General features: G+C 32.4%; 1 protein-coding gene across 3 annotated transcripts in view; it reads left to right on the top strand.

Annotated features, from left to right (window-relative positions):
• LOC137648503 (calsenilin) overlaps positions 1-27804 on the top strand; it is a 712312-nt gene that overhangs the window by 411967 nt on the left and 272541 nt on the right. The gene's annotated exons all lie outside the window — the stretch shown is intronic.

Below are 27804 nucleotides of genomic sequence, written 5' to 3'. Positions count from 1 at the left end.
AGGATTTTTTTGTCGATAAAGCTGGAAATCAGGACGTGGGGGAATTCTCATTTGAGATTATAAAAAATCACCTAATAATAATGGTAATTTTGGATGAATAATGTGTTCTGCTGTTGAGCTTCTGATTATTAAGCTCAAATTAATGCTAAATATACTTCCAAGATAGGGGTTTGTTGGAGGGGAACATTATTGTCATGTATATTTCATTTCATTTATTTTTGGCCTTATGTTTAATGGCCTGCTTTTATTTCACATTAAAACGCAGTCATTTACTTTTCATAAACTGATTCGCTGTCTATAAACTTTCAGTGAATTAAGTGTCTGTTAGTAATTTTTAAGTTAGTAAAAAAGTAATAAAGGAATTCATTTGAAATCCCCCTGTTTTTCTTATCAAGTTGATTTGAAGAGAAGAGTGATCAAAATAGTTTTGAAGAAAATTACTTTCTGTACCTGATTAGAATTCAGTCTTCTATTTCATGTTTCATTTTATATGAAATAAGTGGCTTCCCTATCAGAATTTGATAAGACAACAATGTCTTGAAAAAGGGGAAGAATTTACATTATAACGACGATTATAATTTGGTTAGTCAAACAAAAATGCGTTTAGCAATTAAAGATAAGGAGTTTTTAACTTGGAGACTGTTTTTGATATAATTACAAAGAAAAATGTAAACTTTATTCTAAGTCATATTCATACTCATTGATAACCTTTGCTGGTAACTACATGAAATATTTTTAACTACCAATAAATTTTTCCGATTTATTTTACTATATAATGTTGAATAGCTATGGAAGTGACATTTTCTCATACATTCTTTATTTTTTCACACTTTATCCGTGATAAGAAACGAGATTAATTAAGGAAATAGGCATAATGTAATCATTCGTTGGTTTTTTTTTTCCCATAACTAAAGTTTGTAGATCGCAGACTGATCACTGGTTTCTGAATTTGCAATATTGCTTCTTTTACTTTTAAACTAAATATATTAATCTTTTGGAATACCCTTTTTTCAGCGGTTTATTAGGAAAGTTTGTATTTCCACCCCCAAAGTCAGGCCATGTATTTAAGATATAGGCAGAGAGAGTTTTAAAGGTCAATCATGAATGGCAGAGGCAAGGGACAGTGCCATTGCGCTATTAAGCAGGGCCATGCCCTAGAGACTGACTATATATACATATGATCCGGGACCAAGCCCCATCTCCACCCAAGCTAGGACCAAGAAGGGTCAGATAATGGCTGCTGATGACAGGAGATAGACCAATAGGCTCCCCCAAACCCCCCTCCTTATCTCACGAGGATGCTGAGGTTGTAGCGACCAAAGTAACTAACGAGTCTCAGCGGGACTCCAACCACAGTCTGGCGATCACCAGTCAGGGACGTTACCACATACGCTACCAGTAATCAGCAGAATTTTATCAATCGTGGAAATATAGGGAATGAAGTTCTAGAAACAATGGCACATTCTATCCTTAAGGAGTGGTGCCCTATTTGATAGGATTGGTCGTAGAAATCTCATCCTGTTGTTCAGCTCTCCGGCTGACGCATGGAGTATGAATCATTCTAGACGTTTTATTCTGTCATATCTTTCTTTCATGGTAGAAGGTATTAAAGGTTTGTAGGTGTGGTGTTCACGTTACTTTTGCCATTATCTCTCTCTCTCTCTCTCTCTCTCTCTCTCTCTCTCTCTCTCTCTCTCTCTCTCTCTCTCTAGAATACGTATTTATTAGTCCATATAGAAGGAATGAGTTACTATCAGACTAAAAAGAAATTAACATTCTATTTATCTTTAGAAAGGGGAAAAGTATCACTCCATCAGTTACCGACTCAAATACCATTTCAAAAAACGAATCATTTGTCTTGGTTTTATTTCTCTCTCTCCCTGCATACAAAATTTATTTCATGACTACACCTATACTTAAAACGAAAACATTTGGGGCTGATAACCTCTAGCCTCCTACCCCCTTCACCCCGACACTTTTCTATACTTCAACTTATGGTGAGGGGAAACTAATCCTCTCACTTTTTTTAACTTGAAAGGCCAAAGGTCAAGGCCAAAGCCGTTTCTTGTATATAAGCTCTGAATAATAATAGCAGTACCTCTGACCTTAGGACTGTGAGATTTAGGCATCGCTCTTTTGTAGGCGTTTATCGCAATAGATTTGTAAGAGAGGTCAGGTAGGATTTTAGTTTTAATTCGTTGCTATTCCTAGGATAGATATTTTTCACATATTTATGTTGAAACAGAAAGTTTTACTCGTTTACTTATTAGATTTTAATACGAAATTCTTCTTGTTACTTATGTTTATGATAGGTAAAATAAGTCTTTAGACAATGGGTATAAAGTTGACATTGATGAATTATATGTTTTTGTTGATTAAATATATAAATGTTTATTGAATTTTATATAGGGTTTGAACATTCATTATTGTGTTTCAGTCCTCTATGTATGATTTTAGCACTTAGTACTCTTGTTTAATTATGGAATTAGCTAGCTTCAAGATTTATTTATAGTTTCGTCTTCGCGTTGGTTCTGTGTGTGCCTGTATTCAAGCTTCAGAATAAACAAGTTTTCATAATCGTACATGATCCATAAGATTTATCAGTATCTGACTTCGTACCAATGCTCAGTTCTATTGGATTGATGATATCAGGGTTCATATTTTTAATTTCCTCCACAGATAGTAGAATTTATTTAAATAGTAACTATCTATCATTTAAATAATTTGATTCACTGAAGATTCCACATCTTGGATCAAAAGACTGAGGTGTTTTGATATTGGGAGACCTTTTCATATATTATAAACTATCCCAATGATTATGGAGACCTGTAAATACCATCGTCTAGTGGGATACACATATCTGATAGATTATATGTATATTTTCATATCCACATTAGGGCGTATGGATATGATAGAATACAACACCCATCCTTTAAAGGTGCAACTAGCCTAGGGCGCTCTTGATCTACAACCTACCAGTTCACTCAGATGTAGGTGTGGGTGGATAACAACCCAAGCACTGAATAAAACTTAAAATTGCACAATTCTGACGAAACCCCCTGAAAAACTGTCAATATGAACAGTTATTTAGATTGGTTTTCAAAATGTGTACCTTAATGTGATCTTCATCCCCATATATGTCTTCCAGGGGGAGAGCCAAATTGGAATATTATTCAATTAAACTGGACACAATTATGAGAACTCCCTATGCATTTATCCCTGATTGACAGGTTGGTAATTATTGAGCAACGTAATGCATCTGATGTTGCAACCAGGGACAAAGATTGGGCTTTAGTGTTCTAATGTCATTTTGATAGCTACTGTTTGTAGCCCTATAGTTCATCAGATAAGGGACTTGTATGCCTTCCAATTCCGTGATTTATTTCCATAGAACATAGGTACTGTATTTAGTATATTGCATCACACTATTCAACAGGCCGAGATCAGAGAAATTGAAATATCTATATATTTTATTACATTTTGATAAATTTTTCTTAGGATATCTACCCATGGTATCCAGAATTGAATGCAGACTCTGCTAACGCTGAGGAAATACCAAGATATTTCTCCTGTAAGTTTAATCATAAGTCGAACCTGTAGCAGGAAGGAACAAACGGTAATTCAAACTTGGCAAGTTAGTCATGGTTAAGATTTGGAGAAGGAGAGAGGGGAGGGGCGTTGTTGGAAGCAAACTGGCCAATCATTCCTGCAGTTTGACAACTTGTAAGGAGAGCAACTTCATTATCTCCATCAACTTGAACCGGTAATCGCCTTCGTTGCGAAGCTTGGGCCGAACTTCCCTCAGCCGTTTTAATGGACTGTGGCAGTATTTGGTCACTGGAAAAATCCTTTTTTGTTCAATATATATTTATTTTGGCATCAACTTTGTATTGTGTATACATATGTATTAGATATATACATAAATATGTATATACATATATATATATGTATATATATATATTATATATATATATATATATATATATATATATATATATATATATATATATATATATATATGTTCAAATACATGATTAATAATATTTCCATTTCGTGTTTGATATTTACTTAAATTCAGTATTTCATCTAATCTCATGTTCAGTAATGAAAAATGTAGTGATACGTTTTTTATAATCATAATTATTATTATTATTATTATTAGTAGTAGTAGTAGTAGTAGTAGTAGTAGTAGTAGTAGTAGTAGTAGTAGTAGTAGTAGTAGTAGTAACGAAAACTTGAGAGATCCAACAGAAAAATCTCGGAATTAAAATTATACTTCTACCTGTATTCGTTTGTGTACAGTATTCAATATCAAAAAAGAAGACCGCTTATCATTTCCCTTTACCCAAGTTTTTTTCTCTTTTATATGTATATATATATATATATATATATATATATATATATATATATATATATATATATATATATATATATATATATATATATATAATCTTACTTTGTAGGCATTGAATCCAAGCGTGAAACATATGAAAAGACTTACCATGTGGGATTTGAACTCACGTATCTTCACTAGTCCATTTGCCATAATATCCTAATTGTTTTTTGGGAATGTCACTTGAGTGTATTCTCAGGCACACTATTCCATCTTGTTTCTCTTCCTCTTTTTTTTAACAGCTTTTTATAGTTTGTATATTAAATATTTAATTTTTTTATGTTGTTGTTCTTAGAATAATTTATTTTGAGCATTGCTTCTCTTGTCGTTTATTTATTTCTTTGTTTCTTTTCCTCACTAGGTTATTTTTCTTTATGGGAGCCCTTTGACTTGTAGCATTCTGCGTTTCCAACTAGGGTTGTAGCTTAGTGAGTGATAACAATAATAACGATTAAGCACAATTTTCTATAATTCAAATTTGTTTCCTCTAACATTAATTTTCCTCCCATTGCGCTCTTTCTTTATGGACGCAAAGGAAATTATTCACTTACAGTTTATTTCCGTATTTTCCATCATTATTTGATCCTTGTCTCTTAAGCAGCATTTTCATACCATTTGCTTACTTATTTGCGATTCGAAACGCTTCCTCCACTATTTTCGAAAGTAGAGGAAAATGCCCATAAATTTTGTAGAAGCAGCTGTAGTTCCACTACTTCCCTCTCATTGCTTCCCATTTATTTTAAGGATTTTTAGCGATAAGCGTATCCAAAATGTTCTACGAAATGTACTGTAGCTCAAATGTTATTCTGGCCATAAACACTGACTTGGAGCATATATATATATATATATATATATATATATATATATATATATATATATATATATATATATACGCGTATATATACATATATATATATATATATATATATATATATATATGTATATGTGTGTATATATATATTATATATATGTGTATATATATATATATATATATATATATATATATATATATATATATATATATATATATATATATATATGAAACTTGCAGCCTTAGAACATGAGCTAGTTACAAGTCAAATAGCAATGAAGAGAAGAAGAGCAAAATGAATGCGAGAGCAAACTAAAGTAATGGGTATTCTAACAACATTTAAGAAAAAGAAATTGACATAGGCAGGGCATGTAATGAGAATGACAGGTAATAGACAGGCAGGAAGAATAACAAAATGGATCCCTGAAGACTTTAAACGAAGCAGGGGAAGAAAGAGGAGACAATGTAATGACGAGCAAAGAAAATTTGCAGGTATATACTGAAATAAAAAGACTATAATCTGATGGGAGTGGAAGGACATGTCTTGTTGTGGGCTATTAACGGGTAATGATACATATATATATATATATATATATATATGTATATATATATATATATATATATATATATATATATCAACTTGAAAAAATCTATAACTAATCAAACACCATAAGGTGATGGTTAAGACAGGTCTAATTCAGCCGTAGTTATAGGTATCTGAATTTAATAGAGGTATGATATATATAAGCTAGCCCTTTATTCATAGCTAGGTAGAATAGCAGGTCATCTCTGTATCCACAGAAGGTGGAAACTTTCCAGTGTCCAGTGTATCAAAAAAGATATAATTGTGGCTGTTAAGATACAGTGCTTGTAAATTTAAAGAAAGTATCTTTACATGTGAATTTCCAGCTTCAAAAGCAATCTTCAGTAAAGCATTATGATTTGATTTTATCGCGGATGGTGTATTTCGGGTCTTGTAAAATGCCTCGGAAAATATATATATGCATGACCTGAGCTACTTAAGTTTATCTTAATAGCTTGCTGGGTTAACACATCCATGTAAACTAACGCACCAGCTTGAATCATTACCTGGAAAGTGAATGCTTAGATTAATCAAAACGTAGTAGTGACAAACATATAAAAGTGCGAGGGAATCGGAAAGAGAAGAGGTCGCTGTGGAAATTGAAAGTTGTTAGATATTTGGGGAAAGAGTGGTGAATTATATATATATATATATATATATATATATATATATATATATATATATATATATATATGTATGTATGTATGTATGTATGTATATATATGAGAGAGAGAGAGAGAGAGAGAGAGAGAGAGAGAGAGAGAGAGAGAGAGAGAGAGAGAGAGAGAGAGAGAGAGAGAGTTAACAACACATGCAGCTGTTTCTTGTGTATTATGCGACAAAGGCCGCAGACATGTATGTAGACATTTCTGGGGTTTGTCCATTTCATCGCCACGCTGGCCATTGTGAGTTGGAGATGGTGGGAGACTAGTCTGGTCGCTCACAACTAAGCAATCTAGTATGAGTAGTACAGCTTTGCTGATGATGGCGATACACAAACCTTTTCACCACGTTAAGGTATATATATATATATATATATATATATATATATATATATATATATATATATATATATATATATATATATTTCATCTCCTCCTCCTACGCACATTGACGCAAAGGGCCTCGGTTAGATTTTGCTAGTCGTCTCTATCTTGAGCTTTTAATTCAATACGTCTCCATTCATCGTCTTCGACTTCACGCTTCGTAGTCCTTAGCAAGGCAGGCCTGGGTCTTCCAACTCTTCTACTACCTTGTGGAGTTTACTTAAATGTTTGGTGAACTAATGTTTCTTGGTGTGTGCGAGTATATTCAAACCATCTCCATCTACCCTTCACCATGATCTCATCCACATATGGCACTCGAGTAATCTCTCTTATAGTTTCATTTCTAATCCTGTCCTGCCATGTAACTCCCAATATTCTTCTGAGAGCTTTATTCTCAAATCTACAAAATCTCTTGAATATTGTTCCATTGTCATACCACGACTCATGTCCATACAGTAACACTGATCTCACTAAGCTGATATATAGTCTGATTTTTATATGTAATTTCAGGCGATTTGATTTCCGAATTTTACTCAACCTAGCCCTTGTCTAGTTTGCTTTTTTCAATCTTTCATTAAACTCCAATTCTAAAGACCCTTTTTTAGAGATCATTGTTGTTAAATGTTTAAATAATTCTACCTCATTAATCCTTTCTCCTTTCAATGATATTTCATCTTCCATTGCATATTCCATTCTCATTATCCAAGTCTCTCTTCAATTTATATTGAGCTCAATCTCCTGCAATCTGGTAAGCAAGCATTGCAAATCCTGTGGTGTTTTGCTATTAAGGACAGCGTCATCAGCATACTCTAGGTCAGCTAACTTCCTATTACCAATTCAGTCCAATCCTTCTCCACCATTTCAAACTGTTCTACGCATTACAAAATCCAAAAGAGGGATAAACAACGTAGGTGATAACACATTCCCTTGGAGTAAATATATATATATATATATATATATATATATATATGTATATATATATATATATATATATATATATATATATATATATATATATATATATATATATATATATATATATATGTATATATAATATGGATGAGTTAAACTAGACTTACATTTCTTCCTAGTTTGTACGCTTTGGTTTGAACTTAAACGTGGTAGCTGAAAATTTCTTCAATTATTCTCGAGTTCGTTTAAGGCCTACTTATGATTATTATACTCAAAAAGTGCAAGTAAGGTAAGAAGTTCCAAAGGTCACTGTGAGTATTAAGAATGATCCTATGTCATTTGAAGCTATTTTATTACACCCTTTCTAAGTGGGGTTACCTTAACGAGGTAAAAGGGTTTGCGTATCGCCATGATCAGCAAAGCTGCATTAGGCAGGGGCACCAATACTAGGTTAGTTTGCTGTGAGCGATTAGACGAAGATCTCCCACCATCACCAATCTGCGCTATCCAGTGTGGTGATAAAAATTCGCCAAACCCCTCACATGAATAAGGACAAGTCTTAGGCCTTTGCGGCGTCAATGCCCTTAGATGTCAGGATGTCAGAAAACTCTCAATCATTCAATCAATCAATGAATTTGAGGCCTTTGTCCTGTCGTGAACTAGAAACGGCTGCAGTTGTTGTTGTTGTTGATACTGCTGCTAATAAAATGATAACAGGTAAAACACAAAATAATGATAATGTACTTGGTCTTTTTTCAGGTGGTTGTATATATATGAACTTAACAGATATGAATATATTGAATTCGAGTTATATCTAGCTTCAGCACTATGTGGGTTGGCGGGTTTCCCTTCAACCTCACTTGCCTTGGATGAATTATTTATCTCCTGGAAGGGAGAAAGCCTCCAATTCTTCACTTGGATTAAGGCTTAGTCGTGTCAAACATAACCCCCTTGAAAAATTGAAGAAAGTTGAAAAGTTACGTCTCTCTCTCTCTCTCTCTCTCTCTCTCTCTCTCTCTCTCTCTCTCTCTCTCTCTCTCTCTCTCTCTCTCTCTCTCTCTCTGTATATATATACACAGACACACACACATATATATACATATATATATACATATGTACATATATATATATATATATATATATATATATATATATATATATATATATATATATATATATATATATCAGCCTATTTAGTTTGAAATTACACCTACTTTTTCGCTCAATAAATTTATAATTGGATATATATATATACATATATATATATATATATATATATATATATATATATATATATGTGTGTGTGTGTGTGTGTGTGTTTGTGTGTCTGCGTGTTTGTTTTTGTATGTATTAAACTCCTCATATTCTGACTGTCGAGTCTTCACAATAATTAATTATGAATTCTATTCCTCACCGATGTGTAGAGCATAAATCCCTTTTGTTATATATCATTGATCCTTAAAGCTCTCTCTCCCATTGACTCTGAAGGTTAATTAAAAATGTACCCTGGTCTACAAGGGTCTCGAGCTACGAGCTTTGACGTTTTTGTTGATGCAGTAAAGCAGAGAAGATGACACCACCCGATGATGTACTCATTTTCTCCCTGATATTTTGGCTCAGGTTTTTCTCAAATTCTATTTTTTCATTTTTCTTGTCTACTTCTTTGGCTGGTTCTACCTCGTTTTAACAGCAAATGACTTATTCCCAACGAATTCATATCTGATTACATAAATTTGTTATTGATGATATCGAATATATTCTACCATAACCTAGTATTTTTATATGATTATGCTGATGCTTCATGGTAACTGTGAAATATTTTACCCTATTGTTCATGAAGTATTATTATTATTATTATTATTATTATTATTATTATTATTATTATTATTATTATTATTATTGTTATTATTATTATTATTATTATTATTGTTATTATTATTATTATTATTATTATTATTTTCATTATTATTATTATTATTATTATTATTATTATTATTATTTAGCCGTATAAAATGCTTTACAAGGAATCCTAAAATCGCAAAACACTATCAAAAGCCGTTAACGAATGCTATAAAGATATTTGTTGTTTTGATGATGAATTAAAAGTTCCATTCGGGTCTAGCTTAATAGTTTTTAAGCTTTGGTATTGTATTTTAGATTTTATATGTTTTAAACTTGTATATTTTTATTGTGTAAATTTCTAAAGGCTAATTAGCATAGATCATTTTCCGATTTGTTTAAAAAACAAGTCTCTTTTTTTTCAGAGCTTATTAAACATGCCTTTCATCTACATTAAATGATAATCACATAATTAAGCATTCGTTATCCGTATCATTCTTCCCGTTATTTAGAATTGGCTTGTAATTTTTATCGATATTATCATTATTTATGTGATTTTGTTGTTGCTCTTATTGCTTAAAATTGGCTTATAATTTTTATTGATGTTATCTTTATTCAATTGAATTTTGCTGTTTTTTTGTCGTATTGATGAAATTTGTAGCACATAAAGAAATTTCCTCCGTAACCTAATTACCGCAGTAATTTGATAACTGCTGGGAAACATTAAGTGTTCGATTATAATCACTACGCATGAAATGAATCACCATTAAAGCTTCAAAATTACTAATTAGCCATCATTAACTCTTTTACCTCCCTTTAAAGTCACACATTAGAAGAGGGACAAATCGTCCACGGTCTGTTTTCTGTATTTGTTTAAGGTTAAATCTCCTATTCCCCTGATTTCCTTCCTTCCCTCATTTAATACCGGATGAAATGAACAGCCCGATGCTCTTTAAGCGGTTCCCTTAGTTAAACATTGCGAAATAGAAATTACGAAGCGCAATGCATATATCGAATACTCAATTGAAAACTATGAATTTCCGTCACTAATGAAGATTGCCATGATAAAAAGTTATCACATCCAAACATCGTTCCTTATTTCGATATATTTAGATGTAACTGGTCATCCTTATATTTTTATATTCAGTTATTATTATTATTATTATTATTATTATTATTATTATTATTAGCTAAACTAGAACCTTAGTTGGAAAAGCAAGATGCTATAAGCCCAAGGGCTCTAGCAGGGAAAAATAGGCCTATGAGGAAAGGAAATAAGGAAATAAATAAACGAAATTAAAAATAATGAACAATTAAGATATTTTTTTAAATTCTTTATTCTGATTCCAGTTAATTTCAAGGTTTATCATCAGTCTTGAACTAACCAAAATGTACAGGATGTTTTTGATAATGTGTATATCTTTTAGGGCGAAAATTACACCATAACAATTCCATGCAATTTCATACACATCAGACATGCGATCAGTCTGTCTAAATATTGGTTTAAAATAGGAAAAGAAATTATCGACAAGTAAATATATTAGAAACGTTGTGGCAATTACGTGTTCTCTCCAGCTAATGACTTCTTCTAGGGCACTTTCTCAACCTTTTCTCTGGAAAGAAAATACTTTAGAACATATTCTCCTGTGAGTTATGTCATCGGTGCAGACAAGAGCTCGATTCACAGCTGTTCGCTTTTCTTTGGCCTGTTTTGTTAAGGATTTTATTTTTAACAGAAATACATATTTTTAAGGAAGTTTGTAGTTTTTGGTATGATTTAACCTGGACTCTCTCTCTCTCTCTCTCTCTCTCTCTCTCTCTCTCTCTCTCTCTCTCTCTCTCTCTCTCTCTCTCTCTCTCTCTCTCTCAGTATGTTTTCCTCTGGCCCAGTTTCGTCTTTCTTTAGTAAACTTTTGTGTTTTCACATCGTCAGATATTGCTTTTCTCCCGTCTTATTTTTCAAGCTATATTGATCATCAAAGCTTATGTAAACTTCAGCTATCTTTTGGATTTTCCGTCGTTGAGCAATTTTTTATAACTTCATATCATTATGTTCCAAATTAGATTTTTCAGGGTACTGCTTAATTAATGGTAATTTCATGATCAGGTACGTATCTTGCATTTCTCTCCAAGACCAAACAATTAATGATATGCTTGTTAAAAGTTATGGCTGGCAAAGAATTTTTCTTAGAATTACTCCGTAGTCAGCAGTCAGTCATCTTTAATATCCTAATTGTAGTGAAGAAAAAGCCATCCTTTTTTCCATACAGATCTTGTAAAAGAGGTTTACTCACCCGAATAAGTAATTATAATCCATTTCGAAAATTAGATTTATAAATATAACTCTAGCTGCGTAAAGATATCAAGATGGAAAACGTGTCTGGGGATGAAATCTGCTTTATTTTCCAGTATATTCAGTTTTCATCATCATCATCATCATCATCATTTCCTACGCCTATTGACGCAAAGCGCCTCAGTTAGATTTCGCCAGTCATCTCAATCTTGAGCCTTTAAATCAATACATCTCCGTTCATCATCTACTTCACGCTTCAAAGTCCTCAGCCATGTAGGCTTGGGTCTTCCAACTCTTCTAGGGCCTTGTGGATCCTAGTTAAAAGTTTGGTGAACTAATCTGTCTTGGGGAGTGCGAAGAGCTTGCCCAAACTATCCCAATCTACCCATCACCTTGATCTAATCCACATGTGACACTTGAGTAATATCTCTTATAGTTTTATTTCTAATCCTGTCCTGCCATTTAACGCCCAATATTCTTCTGAGGACTTTGTTCTCAAATATACAAAATCTGTTGGATATTGTTTCATAGGCATACCAAGACTCATGTCCATACAGTAAGGCTTCATCTTAATTTATCTGTCATATAGTTTTTAAATGCAATTATTAGTATTTCAAATTGCCCTTGCAATCATTTCCCTTTATCCCCTTTAACTCAGTTCTTTTGATTAGGAGAAATAGGGACACTTTCTTCACTGAAAACTTTAAGTCATCTTTAGGTTTTTTTTCACAGTTAATGGTGTATATTCAGATTTTAAATATTTTGGTTATCCACTTAAAGAGGTTTTTCATGGTTACGTTGTCCACGTAACCCAACACTGAACACAGTGTTAAAGCTACCCTCAATTACCTTGGTCAGATATTATCAGTATGGAAGGTTTTTGTAAAGTAAAGTTTATATGCCCGTTTTCGTGATGGATGTGAATTTGTTGAAAGTAGAGAGACTACTTCGATGTAAAAGTGATTCTAAGTCGATAGAAACCAATTTCAGAATGTATGGCGCGATTGATAAACATGCTCTCCTTTTTGTATGTGAGATGTTATATGTGAATGAAAAAAAAAATACTTGAGATTTACTGTTTTTGTAGGATATGTTGGATAAAAACAGAGATTGCGGTTTGATAAAAGATTTTTACAGGAATTGGACCATAGGGGATATTGCTAGGAGATTCCCCTATATATTGGGAAATCATGATAGTTATTGAAATGTTAATAGGTGAGTTCTACTATATGTGGCATTACCAGCAACAGGAAGACAAATATTCAATGAAGCTGAACGGTGACGTGACGTGATGTGATGTCACGTGATGAATAGTGTAAATACATAGAACGGTTGACTGAACGGTGACGTGACGTGATGTGATGTCATGTGATGAATCGTGTGAATACATAGTACGGTTGACGGAACGGTGACGTGACGTGATGTGATGTCACGTAATGAATAGTGGGAATACATAGTACGGTTGACGGAATGGTGACGTGACGTGATGTGATGTGATGTCACGTAATAAATAGTGTGAATACAAAGGACGGTTGACAGAACTGTGACGTGAAGTGATGTGATGTCACATGATGAATAGTGTGAATACATAGGACGGTTGACTGAACGGTGACGTGACGTGATGAATAGTGTGAATACATAGGACGGTTGACTGAATGGTGACGTGACGTGATGTGATGTGACGTGACGTCGCAGTGTGAATCGGCCTTTAATGAGAAAGACAATCGAGACGACATTAGAACGTACAGATCTAACCATAATTTTATCTGCAAACTTCGGGGTTCTGCTTCTCGTCTTCGACCCATGTAATCTTTTACGATCGTTGATGGATAAAGTTTGAAAGAGATAACAGACCACTCGATAATTTGAAGGATGTCTTATTGTCCGCAGATTCCACGCGATATTACGTTAGGTCACTATATATATTTTCTATGTAAGTTTTTACTATCGTTTTATTCCTGCTGAATTGGGATGTTCAGGCTGCAATTTCTAAGAACTGATATCAAGATATTAAGAAACACGCACATATGTGTATGTGTATATGTATATATATATATATATATATATATATATATATATATATATATATATATTATATATATATATATATATATATATATATATATATATATATATATATATATATGCACTTACAAAAACACATACATATAGATGACATTTATAATCACAATCTCGTTTTATATTCATGAATGTTAGTTCATCTGCCAAAAAACTAAGAGAATTAAAATCTAGTTTCCAACCAAGATTTAAATTCATGTCTTTGGAGTTACTAGGTAAACAGCAGAATTGTTGGTTGAAGAAAGACAGTTTTTTTTTTTTTTTTTTTTTTTTTTTCAGAGTACATTGTAATTTACCTACGGATACCAATTAATATCAATTATAAACAAATTAGCATCAAAACTAAACATATTTCGATGATATTAAGAATCTCGAATTCAGGTCATTAACTGCTATCGTCTGTGAAGTTAGGAATTATTCGACTGCAGTGAAACAGATTTTTTACAGTTGTCAGTCACTAGGAGGAAAATGTCATTTCAACTGAGCTGATATCGGATAAGGATCGCGTATTTACCCTCGCCCAGCAAATCTGCTTTGAGATTTTGTTTGGTTGTTTACAAACTCCTTTTTTTGGAAATTGTATGATTTCTCAATACTTTCTCTAATTGCACTAAGAGTAAAAATCCAATAGTTTATTATCATTAGTATTATTAACTATTTGTCTCTTATATACTTGTGCATAGGCAACGAAGAAATAATTTCAATAGTTTTTTATTGTTACTATTAATAAATTTGCATATATCTTTTACATAATATTGAACTGGCAATTAAGAGAATTATTAGAATACTTTATTATTATTATTATTATTATTGTTGTTGTTGTTGTTGTTGTTGTTGTTGTTGTTGTTATTATTATTATTATTATTATCATTTTATTCATATAATGCGATTTGAAAACATGTATTAGCTCTACAAGACGCTGCAGTTGTACATGTGAAGTTTTTCAAATTTTAACATCACTTGAAATTTCTTATATGTTATAATTAAGGTACGTCGTAAATCGTATAAGGGAAAGTGTTTTATTGCATCCTGTCTGGCTAAAATGGTTATTAACAAACAGTTTTCATAAATCAAATTTATCGGTGATTCTTTATGGTTTCATTTATTTATGTAATTATTTTATAACGGTACGTTGTTAATCTAGGTCTTACAACAAATGGTTCTTTCTTGATCATGACCATCTTAGTTTAATTTCCAAAATTTCTCTATATTATATAACGTTTTTAAATCAGATTAGATTGCTTATCAAAGTTACTATTGGATTAAAGAATATATTCCTGTATGAGAAATTGATCCTTATGTAACATCCATATGATAAAGAGAGATTGTTTACTCATCATGATCTCTGTTCAGGCATAATTCCCAAATGAATCTTCCGTATAAAACCCAAGTTAATATCTAAGGGGTACAATTAAGAAGATGGGGATAATGTATTGCCAAATAACTGTTTGTTTTAATCCGAAACATCGCCATTAACGCTTCGTAGCTGTCAAGGATAATGTATTGGATTCTTCTTCCAAGTCGCAATTAATCTTTATATATGACTTTATGTCAGGACGTCGGAAGATAAACGTAGGACCATAATCAGAAGGAAAGGATTAGAAACCGATTGCGGGAATTAGAACATTATCTTAAAGAATTTCGAATGTATTTTTCCTCAGGAAATTTGGATTAAAAAAATAAGAAATTATCAGCAGCCTTATTAACAAGTGCAGTTGAAAAACTACTAATGCTCTTCGCTTTGTGCTCTATACAGTAATTGGACGCAAAAGTTTTATGAGTTCTTCTTACGTATACAGTACATTTCTCTATCTCAGAATATTCAAATTACAGAACTTGCATGACCTGACATTCTCATATTTTTATGTGAAGTTAAACTTTGGTTGATTTCCGCATAATTGTTTAAGCACTCATTTCTAATACAATTCAATGTATAAAGGAAATATTCTTTATAGGTATTACTTAGGTTCCTTCAGGATTTTTATTCTTTATTTTATATTAACACATGTTCACGAATAAACTAAATACTTAATTATGACCTTTTTATACAAAGTAATGTACGTGTCCCATAAAAAATAACGGCTAAATATTCCGTGTGTGCCTCTCGGGGTACCTATTTTCACAAGGGTATGACTACTTCATCTCCCTCTACCGGAGCGACAGGGAGAGACCAATAAATCATACGTATGACAATGCCGCTCAGTGTGACAGAAAAGAAATAAATATATATATATATATATATATATATATATATATATATATATATATATATATATATATATATATAGCCAGATACTTACTCTCTATTATTTAGGGGAGATGCCTATGTTTGTTATAACAAATATATCACAAACGTAATTTAAAAGTGTAATTTCCCTTTTATTACTTCTGTAAATGAAATTATTCTTGACTGCAGCCACCCTCCCTTTTAAAACAATACCCTCTGTTTTTAAAATGGTGCTGCAAATAAAATATAATTTATTATCTCATTTCCTCCTGCTTTTTAGGGAATCTAATTTTCAGTAGGCCATTTCTTACGTTATGTTAGTTTCAAGATTGATTAAATTTGGCAAGTCCTTTTTACTTTTTTGTTTATGTTGTAAAACAAAATTTGTAAAAGAGTCCATCTCTTTTTCATTTCGTCATTGGCATTTATTAAATTTTCTTTCTCTCTAGTAATAATCGTAAATATTCGTAAAATTTTATATGTTTAACAATATAAAATAAACATTAAAACTCATGGAACGTCAGTATGCAGAAGAGTTTAGAGTACTAAAACAGGAAATCATAACTTCTAATATACGAATGTAAAACGTCAGTATTTGGCGTACAAACACTGTAATTGCCAGATTAAACAAGAATATAATTACAGCAGATTTGAAATAATTAAGGCAATAAGTTTAGTGAGGGAGGAGATTTTGTTATTATTGTTTGGTCAATATTGTTACGTGTTCTGCTATTTAGTCATGCTTTCAAATAACACTTTTCTGCCATTTATAATTTTACGGATTCCTTGTATAACTGCATAATTATCGATTTGTTTATCCATTTCCTTATTTCATTTATTTATTTATCATTATTATTTTGCAAATTTAGAATATGCTTGGTACATACGTACCCAATTATGATCAAAACTACACTAAGATGGACCTTTAAATTTACTTTTGTATTTACCTCCGCCAACGAAGTTGGAAGGAGGTTATGTTTTACCCCCTGTTTGTGTGTTTGTTTGTGAACAGCATCCTGGCCACAATTTTAATCGTAGAGTAATGAAACTTGCTGGGTTTAACTTTTATATAAAGAGCTGGAAATGACTAAATTTTGGAAGGTCAAGGTCAAGGTCACGGTTAAGCAATATGTCCAATTCACGTAATCAGCCATAAGTTTGGACATCGTTGTCACGGAGACTTCAAACTTGGATCATATTTGAGTATATGAAAATCAATGCCCAATAATAAATGATAAGGTCAAAGATTAAAGTCAAGGTCGAACAAAAGGTCAAAAATAAGCTGCGGTGGCGGAGATCTGCACTCTACTGAGTGCCCCTGTAGTTAATTTATGAATTTGATTCGTTACAATCTTTACTGTGCTACATTTGAGGTAGAAAATTTACGCAAAATTAATGATGCATAATGGATGCGCTAATTACATGAATATGAAAATCTCATTACCTCATTACCTAAGTGTTCATATGTTAATCATGCTTCATGCAAATTGGATTTAATTTTAGGTTCCATTTACGCGACTTGTTCAGCATTGCACGAGCTCTTTATTTCACTTTCGATTTTTCATCATCCTCATCATCATCCCCTCCTACGCCTATTGACGCGAAGGGCCTCGGTTAGATTTCGCTGGTCGTGTCTATCTTGAGTTTTCTAATCAATTTTTCAGGCTTTAGTAAAATGAATAACATAAAACTAAAAAAAAATTTACATCGTCGGGATGCGTTGATAACAGCAGTTGTTTGTTTCTGAGAAACAATGCATTGGTATCGATGATGGAAAAACGAATTTTATATTTTACTGCACTATGTAACCAGATATCAACGTTCAAAGAGAAGGTATCAGTATCGTCATTATGTTTTGGTAAAGATAGGTAATTTCTACACAAAATGTGTTATTTTATAGCTTTTAGCTACATTATAAAAATATTAAGTTAGAAATTGGTATAGTTTTTTTTTTTTTTTTTTGCATGGTTTAAATTTCTAGGTTATCCTAGAGTTATGAGTTAGTGAATAAAAAACTTCTTTTTTTTTTCGATAAGTTCAAGAAAGTTTTTGTGGTACCGAAAACCATATGGCAAGAAAGAGGAAATGAAGGAAGTAAAACATTGGACAACTGTAAAACCCAAAACTTCAAAGTTATCTGAAGAGAAACCCAGAAGCAAACCAGATCACTTCATCAAGTGGTCTCTTCAACGATAACACCATCAAAGTTTCGTTATATACTCCAAGACAAGTTTTACGGTTGTGGAAAACTTTCATAACGCAAGAAAACGGACGCAACATTTTTATTCCCTCGGTGCATTGTCTGAGAAAACCATCTCTGTCCCTTCCCTGTTGTTTGTTTGACCTGCCCACCCAAACTTCTCAGAAGTTTGTCTTGCGGTAAATGGAGTTTGTTACATTATCGCCGTTTTATGCCTACAACAAAAAAGTTTAAGTCTCCCTTGAGGTTTGGATTGCTTTTGCTTTTGTTGTTTTGTTTCCCCCCAATTTTTTTTTTTTCATGCTGATGATAGCGTCACTGGATTGATTGATTTGAGGTTTTCTGGCTTCCTGACATATGAGGCCGATATAATTTATTACGAATAAAGAATAAAAGAATATTCAGCGTCACTGGAAGAGTTGGACACCAGAAAAGTTGGAAGACCCAAGCCTACTTGGCTGAGGACTATGAAACGTAAAGTGAGAGATGATGAATGGACAAGTATTGATTTAAAAGCTCAAGATAGAGACGACTGGCGAAATCTAACCGAGTCCCTTTGTGTCAATAGGTGTAGGAGGAGATGATGATGATAAAGATAGCGTAATTAACCCACATTCATTCATTAACAATGAATCGTTTGATGAAGCTAGGCATTTCAGTAGAATGCCCATCCATTTTTGCTTTTGTAATTCTTATGAACTAATGAACAACATTCACTAATACCATCCATTTATCTAAGAATTGCGACTCTGGCAGAAACTTCGAGTATTTTGCATGTAACTTTTTCCGTGATTCAGCTGTTATGTTACCAAATTAGGTAACTAATGTTTTGATAAGTAAAATTTTTGTTTATAAAGAAAGAGGGTAAATAATTTTCTTGTGTTTCAGTTACTAATTCATGAATGTATTTAATCATTCAGTGATTGTTTACTTATTCTGAAGAGTACTCTTACTCTAATAAATAGAGAACACTTGTCTTTTAAGTGGGGAATCAGCATTTTCATAGGCCACCACAACCGTGTGAAAGAAGAATAACACAAAATAAAACAAATTACATTGAATCAGGTATGGAATGAGACCTGTTCAACCATAAAGCGTTAGCGCTAAGTTTGAACTTCTAAAGTTCCACCCACCCAACTGTTAAATTTGAAATACGATTCCACAATTTAGTTACGATCAGAATAAAAGTATAGTTGTGTGTGGTATATTCTTGTAAACTGCTATCATTACAAGATTCGTATATAGCATGCGCAATGAGGTAAATGAACTACGGTGTCAGGTTACAATTTAGATAAAAAAAAAAATAAAGAAACTAAAAGATCCCAAGTTTTCGTCCTTCAATTTAAGATGTGAGTTAGCCGCTTAAGAGCAGGAAGGAGATACACTTTCAAAATATGGAAAAATAAAAAATAAAATATCTGTAGTGGACATGTCATCCACCCTCGAATCTTGAAAGTCTCAATATGTCTATATATTACGCAGTCGACGAAGATAAGTTGCATTAAAACAGAACATTTAGAATTTTTAGTTAGCTGCGGTTGATAAAGACTCGTTGCCAATGAAAAAAACATGAATAAAGAGCATCCAATACCCTTGTTTGAGTTTCGTTTGGGGATAACTTCATGCCTCGAAATTTTAACCTTGCACTAATAGTAGCTAGACCTCTTTTAAGAGATTAGGAACTCGAATTTTAATGTGGTTATGACGGGTGTTTCTGTCTACGGCCTATCCACTGTCAGTGAAAAGGGTTTGATACACACACACACACACACACACACTATATATATATATATATATATATATACATATATATGTGTGTGTGTGTGTGTGTGTGTATGTGTTTGCGTGCGCTTGTGTATAAGTTTTCTAACTGAATTGATATTTAACATTTGTTCATATAGTTACCGAGGTGATATCTTTGTCTCTACCAGTTTCCATTTTCCTTTCGTTGCATTGACATTGCATCTGAGAATTGGTTTCATGCCAATGAAAAAAAAACGTATATACTGAGAATCAAGTTCCATCAAAATTCAGGCACTATTCCCCTCTTCCGTTTATGGGTCTGATATATTTTTGATATTGAAGGTAGATGGTTTTGGTGGTTGTGTTGGACTTGAATCTATAAACTTTATTCATATTTCAGCTTTGGAATTGACGTTTTTAGCACGGCTCTGATATCAAGTGTTTCTTTGAAGAGTAATTTTAAGTTTTTAAACTATAACTAGATTTCATGATGCTAATATGTTTTGGGGTTTGGATTTATTTTTAAACTAAATATTAGCTGGATTGATCTGTAATATTTTTCGTCTTTGCCAAATGAAGGTTTTTTTCTTGCTTCTATATTCAAATAAAACCATAGATCTCTCTCTCTCTCTCTCTCTCTCTCTCTCTCTCTCTCTCTCTCTCTCACTTTGCTATGATTAAAATTTTAATCAATTATGTAATATCAATGTCAATATTTACTCTATCATCTATTATGTGATGTACAGGTCCTTCGAATGATGTATATTAGAATATCTCTTCTCCCTAATTATCATTATTTGCAGACTAGTTCTCTCCTTTTTAAAATGGAATTAAGAGATATTAATATTAATTCCTTCAATTGGAATTGACGCCATTTTAACATACAAGGCTCTAATACACTATTTTGGGGCCAGTTTTTATAGCCAAAATTATGCCAATAATGAAGGCAAACGAGGACAAGATTACTCTTGTATCTATAGACATCAATATATTCATAATTTTCCTTTTTTAGTAATAGTCAAATTAAAGTAGCAGTAGTAGTAGTGATAGTGGTAGGGTTGATAATGGATTAACTATTAATTTTCCAAATATCACTATTTTCCAAATATTCCTGATCCTCCATCATATTACTTTTGCTATAAGGATTCTGCCCACACTGTTCCTAGAAAGTTTATGGTCTGAACTTCGTGGGAATTTCCATCCTCTCATTTATGTGCTTTGCTGGATACCATCAATATCATTAAAGACTTATGGCTCCTTTCCTCGAAACGCTTGGAGAATTATGTTATCTTGCGTAAATCTCCGATTTATCCATATGAGTCGGAATAGAATTTAGATCTGAAAATCGAAGTACCTCATTATAATTTACATGTTGCATTTGGTATTTTAGATTACTACTAGTTTGTGAACTGATGAGATTATAAAGTATAAACTGCAAAAATACCAATAATCATAAAATTTGGGCTTAAATTTTCTGTTCATATCGGTATGTTGTATAACTATTATAGCTGGTTTACCTCCTTGTTACCCTTAAAGTTAAGATGTATTACCTAGTAAAACCCGATTTGACTATTTACTGTACATAAATACTTTTTTCCACGTAAGTCATGACAGTAGTACAAAATGAAATTTGAATGATCCAGATAGATATTTATGAAAGGATAACGTCCCTGCTTGGTGATCTACCTGACTGGCCTCAAGTCCCTCTCAAGCTCGATAGTTTCTCGTAGTGTGTGCATCCTCGCCATCCTTGCGAACTAATGATGGGGTGTTTAGGGGAGCCTACAGATCTACCTGCTGAGTCATCAGCAGCTATTGCCCGGGCCTCCCTGGCCCTATTTTTGATGGAGAGAGGGCTTGGGCGCTGATCATATGGATATATATGGTCAGTCTCTAGGGCAATATCCTGCTAGCTAGGGCATTGTCACTGTTACTTGCTTCTGCCATTCATGAGTGGCCTTTAAACCTTTCGTAACTATATTTACCTCTTGGAAGGAGGATATATTTGGAAAAACGTCCATTAGGAATGCAAATGAAATGGTTCGAGATTAACAACGGGATGAATGAATTGATAATGTTCGAGAATTTCGCTGCAACATAGAATTTCCTATTTTTAATATCAAAAGTCAAATAGACAATATCACGAGAGTTTGAATGTGAATTCAGAATTCCCAAAGGAAAGCAGAAGGTACGGGTTCTTTAAAGGGAATGACGAATAGTCGAATTGGTGAGCTCAGCTCTTGCAAAACGTTCAAGGGAGGGCAAGTGATTGAAGTAGTAAAATTAAACCGCGCTTTCCTTCCTATTTTCCCTTATTCTTCTGGCATGGGCCTTTGCTCATCTATCTATCTATCTATCTATCTATCTATCTATCTATATATATATATATATATATATATATATATATATATGCATAAGGCTGCAGCTTAGTTGTAGATGCTCGATCACCGGCCGACCCCACTGGAAAAGTCCCTGTGCAATTTGGTTCGATGAAGGGTCGTAATGCTAGCAACTATATCTCTGACAATTTATTGGGTATGTAATGCTAGCAACTATATCAATGACAATTTATTGGGTATTTTGGAGGCTCTCGTTCTGGTGCATGCCAATCTTGAAGGCTGAAAAGACGTATGTTATATAGAACATGAAACATTTTGGCTGGTTTCTGTACGTATAAGAGAATAACAAAAATCATCTCAGGAGCATTCTACTGAAATGTGTAGCTTCATTAAACGATTCTTTTTTTAATGAACAAATGTATATAAATTACATTCATGTTCTTAAATGTACAGCTATTTCTATACAGCACTCTTTAGGTTTCTATTAATATATATTTTTTCTTAACACCCGAGTTTTTGTAGTTTATACATATCGGTGATGAATTGCCCACCCAGTCACAGCTCCGAATTTCATACATGTTCTTATCCAGATTCATGAGGACAGCCTCTGACCAGATCTCATGAGGCGAAAGGTAGGCTTTTTGTAGGATGAGAAGAGGATTAAATTGTCGTTTATGGCTGTTACTGGATGAGAAAAGAAAAATTAAGTAAGTGATAAAAAGAAAAAGGCTCTGACTTGTGATTACATGTCTGAAGTGAGCTATTAGAAATGATGAGAATATCTAGTACCATTAAGAAGTAAAACAAACTTTAGGTATAATTTCTGATTTTAGTTTATGGGATATATGAAATACCTTGTAAATGCATTTTAAATCGCTTTCTTTTTATATTTGTACTTAACAACCGGGAATTTTTATGCAACTGTTTTTATTTTCCTGATGTGTGTCTTTCTCTTCCCAGCTCTTGGCATTTGTTTGAAATTATTTTGGGTTCAATCTTTCTTTTATGATATTGCAAGCTGATTTTGGGTCTTTTTCTTTAGATTTATCCCTTTGATTGGGAGAACTGATCATTGGTGAGTTTAATATCTACAATATTTTCTTACCTTCGATTTAAGGAATTTTGTTAGCCTTTTAATTTTTACCTCGTATTTCTACTGAGATTCACAATAATTTGTCAGATGTTTTAATTTCTTATATACTCATGAAATTAGTTTGTCATTATTGTGGGAATGTTTAGAAAAATATTTTTAATCTTATAGAAGCAGTGACCATTAAAATGTTATTCAGAATATTTAAGTTTCTTTTGTGGATGGGGCAAAATTGGTTATATTTATTTTCCTTTTATTTTAGCCCTTAGTAAACGGAACGTAGATTGAGATTCCAGAACTACATTTCATAGGCATATAGAGTTTTGTAAAATAAGTTTCGGCCGCCGGCTTCCCTTTATTAAAATAAAGTTCATTCGGCCAAAGGACGAGGGCCTCGGCTAAAAGTTAATAACAAGGTCAGATTATTCCAACACTCAAATAACGTCAACGTTGGCTTCGTAATATATAAGGCACGCAAACATTATGAACGGCCTTATTTCATATATATATATATATATATATATGTATATATATATATATATATATATATAATAAATATATATCCCTTCCTGAGTGGGTTTGTGTATCGCCATAATCAGCAAAGCTTTACTAGCTTGGTTTGCTGTGAGCGATGTGATATAAGTCTCTCACCATCACCAATTCTGATTGGCCAGCGTGGTGATAAAAATGGCCAAAGCCCAGACTTGACTAAGGACTAGTTTGAGGCCTTGTCTTGCAATAGGCTAGAAATGGCTGCATTTGTTTTATTTGTGTGTGTATATATATATATATATATATATATATGAATATATATATATACATATATATATATATATATATATATATATATATAACATATATATGTGTGTGCGTGTGTGCATGCTGATGACATTCCTTAACTTATATCACTCTATTCCCTAGGCGAGAGATAACAAAGAAATTAAATTACAGTTTACAATTAAGGAGATAAACACTGGAAAAATTACCCTCAATTCCGTTTGAAGAGATAAGCACTGGAAAAAATTAACCTCATTAACATTTAACTCCGTTATTGATTTCATGGAAATGCTATCATTAATGCCTCAATATATACGGCTGGTGTATGTGAAATTGGAAAGAATTTTCCGTTATGATGTCATAATTCCTGTTTTTTCTATTACATTGCATTGAGATAAATCTGCCCATTTCTAATACCTAAGTAGGATGGTAATTTATTCAGTTTACTTTGAACCATATTGAAATATCGTATGCTTCGGATGGGTTAATCCATTTGATTTGATTTTAAATGATTGTTATGCAAATTATTTTTCGTAATGTAATACGTGCAACATGCATTCTAATATGCCAAAAAAAATTTTGTTCAGGAGGTCATCTCTGATTTCCAATTGTAAATTATTTGTATTTTTACTTAACATGCAGACGGCTTTTACCGGAATTTTTCAAGAATTCCCTTTTATTATGTCTTTAAATGGATGCTTTCGTTCATTCAGTATTACATTGTGAGAAATTAATTCCTAAAGTAAAGTGATATTGTTTTTACATTGTAAATTTGAATCATTAAAAATTTTCCTACAGACATTGTACTCATATTTGGATCAAATGTTATGAACAGTAGGATGGTCTTTCTATATTAGCAATTTAGGAAACTTTTTAAGCAAACTATATTGAAGAAAATATAATTAAAGATTAGATGAACGGATTCTAAACATTAACTTTCTATTGTGTAACTGTAAGGTCATACCAGAATTTAAAAAAAGAAAAAATTAAAATTGCTGCTACACCCAGCAAAACTCTTGTCCGTAAATAAATCAGATTACTTCCTTTTGGGATGAGAATAAAATTATTACAGGAATAAAATATTCTATGATTTATAAGACTCCCTGGAGCCTGACAAGCATTTGCCCTAATGCAGATATTTGATCAAATCAATTCTCCTCCGTCCCTGCCCACATCCACATTTTTAATTGTCTCTGCAACAAGCGAATTCCATTCTCTGTTCTCCTTCATTTCCCCATTTGGGCCAATTATGGTTTCCTGCGTACCATACTCTTCCATTTTGGTTAGCCTCATTTGGGGAATTGTGAGCCACCCACATTCCCATAACTAAAGATCAAGTCTTCTTGAAGAGTTATGTGACTTTTAATGCTAACTTAATAGGATATTTGTGTTATGTTAAAGCAAACGTTGGATATCAGTAAAGAAGTGTATCTTTATTTTCACAAAACAGGTTCAAGTAAATCATCTACGTGTTGTGTATTGAATTAATTTGTATCACCTTGAAGATGGTGTTAGTGATATCGATCTTCGCCCCTTTTGTGTGAGAGGTTTAATTTCATGGAATCATATACAGTATACACTTTGTTTAGACAAGAACGTAATTTATGAATAATCATACTTCAGTAGAATGTATCTAATAAATGTTTTTTTTTTTCTTGTTTTTCATAATTTTTATCCGGGATATAATGAGATTACTAGGCATAGTATATTTAGCTGATATATGTCGAATATTGCAAGTTGAATTATATCATGTTTATCTGCAACATATGACGCAGTATCGCAACGAACATTGTAAATTATTCTGTCATTGGATTTTTATTTGATTTCATCAAAGTACTGCATTGTTGACTTTGCTTGATGGTTGCTGTGATTATGAGATATTTGCAAATTATATGAAGGAGACAAAGAATAGAGAGAAATTAATGGCTTTTCGTAATAAAAAATGTCTATAATATGGTTCGGTAAAGAAGGCAATACCCCAAGCTTGGGAACTTTACTTAGGTTAGATTAATGCATCTTCATTCAGAATACTCTGGTTGCTATTCTTGTACACAAACGATATCAATAGTTTGATTGGCTTTAGGCTTTATTATACACAGGCATACACACACCTCATATATGTAGATAAGAATAAATGTATATATATACTATATATATATATATACTGTATATATATATATATATATATATACTGTGTGTATATATATACTGTATATATATATATATGTATATATATATATATATATATATATAATATAAGTGGGGATATCTTAACGTGGTGAAAGGGTTTACTTACCGCCATGATCAAAGAAGCTGTACTAATCAGGGCCACCCATACTAGATTGGTTTGCTGTGATCGATCAGACGAAAATCACACCCATCACCAATTCGTAGTGGGTTGCGTGGTGTTGAATTGACATGTATGAGTCATTTGTCCTGCAGTGGAATAGAAACGACTGTGTGTGTGTGTGTATATATATATATATATATATATGTGTGTGTGTGTGTGTGTGTATGTATATATACATATATATATACATATATACTCATATATATATATATATATATATATATATTATGTATATATATATATATGTATATACAATATATATATATATATATATATATATTACATATACATACGTGTGTGGGTGAACTAATCTTTTGGGTAGGCTACCAATGAAAACTTTTTAGGTTAGGAAAGAAATGAATAGGCAAATTTACTCCAATTATAAAATACTCCTAAATTGGGATTATAACCCTTCGTTAGTTACCAGAATGAGTTTAGTAACTTTTACCAGTAGACTTTCTCTCTCTCTCTCTCTCTCTCTCTCTCTCTCTCTCTCTCTCTCTCTGTATGATTCGTGCAATATCATACTTCAGATAAAACTGGTTTAAATCTTCCATTCATATTGTTTTCACTACAAGAATTTCATTGGGGAGGAAAACTCAATAACGTAACTTTTATTTATTTCAGTCTTATATCACAAAGCATTAATTAAACCTCATAAATGAATCAGAATGGCCATTGTTAACTCCCAACCACTTTGAAGCAGCATCGTAATTTATGAATAGTTCAGTTTTAGTATTCATTAAAATACTTCCTTTGGGAATATATTTTTTTTAGAAATTAGATTCTAGTTATTTTAGTTACATTTAATCACCTGCTTAGAATTACACGCATTAACTGTCTATTGATTCGATTGTTCAAATTCATATTTATTTATGCACTTTTTTTATATATTTGTTTGCCATGCAGTTGATCTGTTAATAGCAAATACTTTCCACAGACGCAATGCAGATACAGGTTAAAGGTGGAATACTGATGAAAGCATCAAAATGCTGTTCTTTTAATCAACTGAGAAGTCAATGTGAAAATTAGTTATATGTTTTTTTTACATAAATGTTAAAGAATTCGCGTTTATAAAAGAAACAAAATTTTCAAATAGCATTGTATATCTGACATAAAAAC

This window comes from Palaemon carinicauda, chromosome 10, assembly GCF_036898095.1.
Source record: "Palaemon carinicauda isolate YSFRI2023 chromosome 10, ASM3689809v2, whole genome shotgun sequence".
Taxonomy (NCBI): domain Eukaryota; kingdom Metazoa; phylum Arthropoda; class Malacostraca; order Decapoda; family Palaemonidae; genus Palaemon; species Palaemon carinicauda.
Note: the sequence above shows the minus strand (reverse complement) of the source record. Positions and strands in the feature narration are given on the sequence as shown.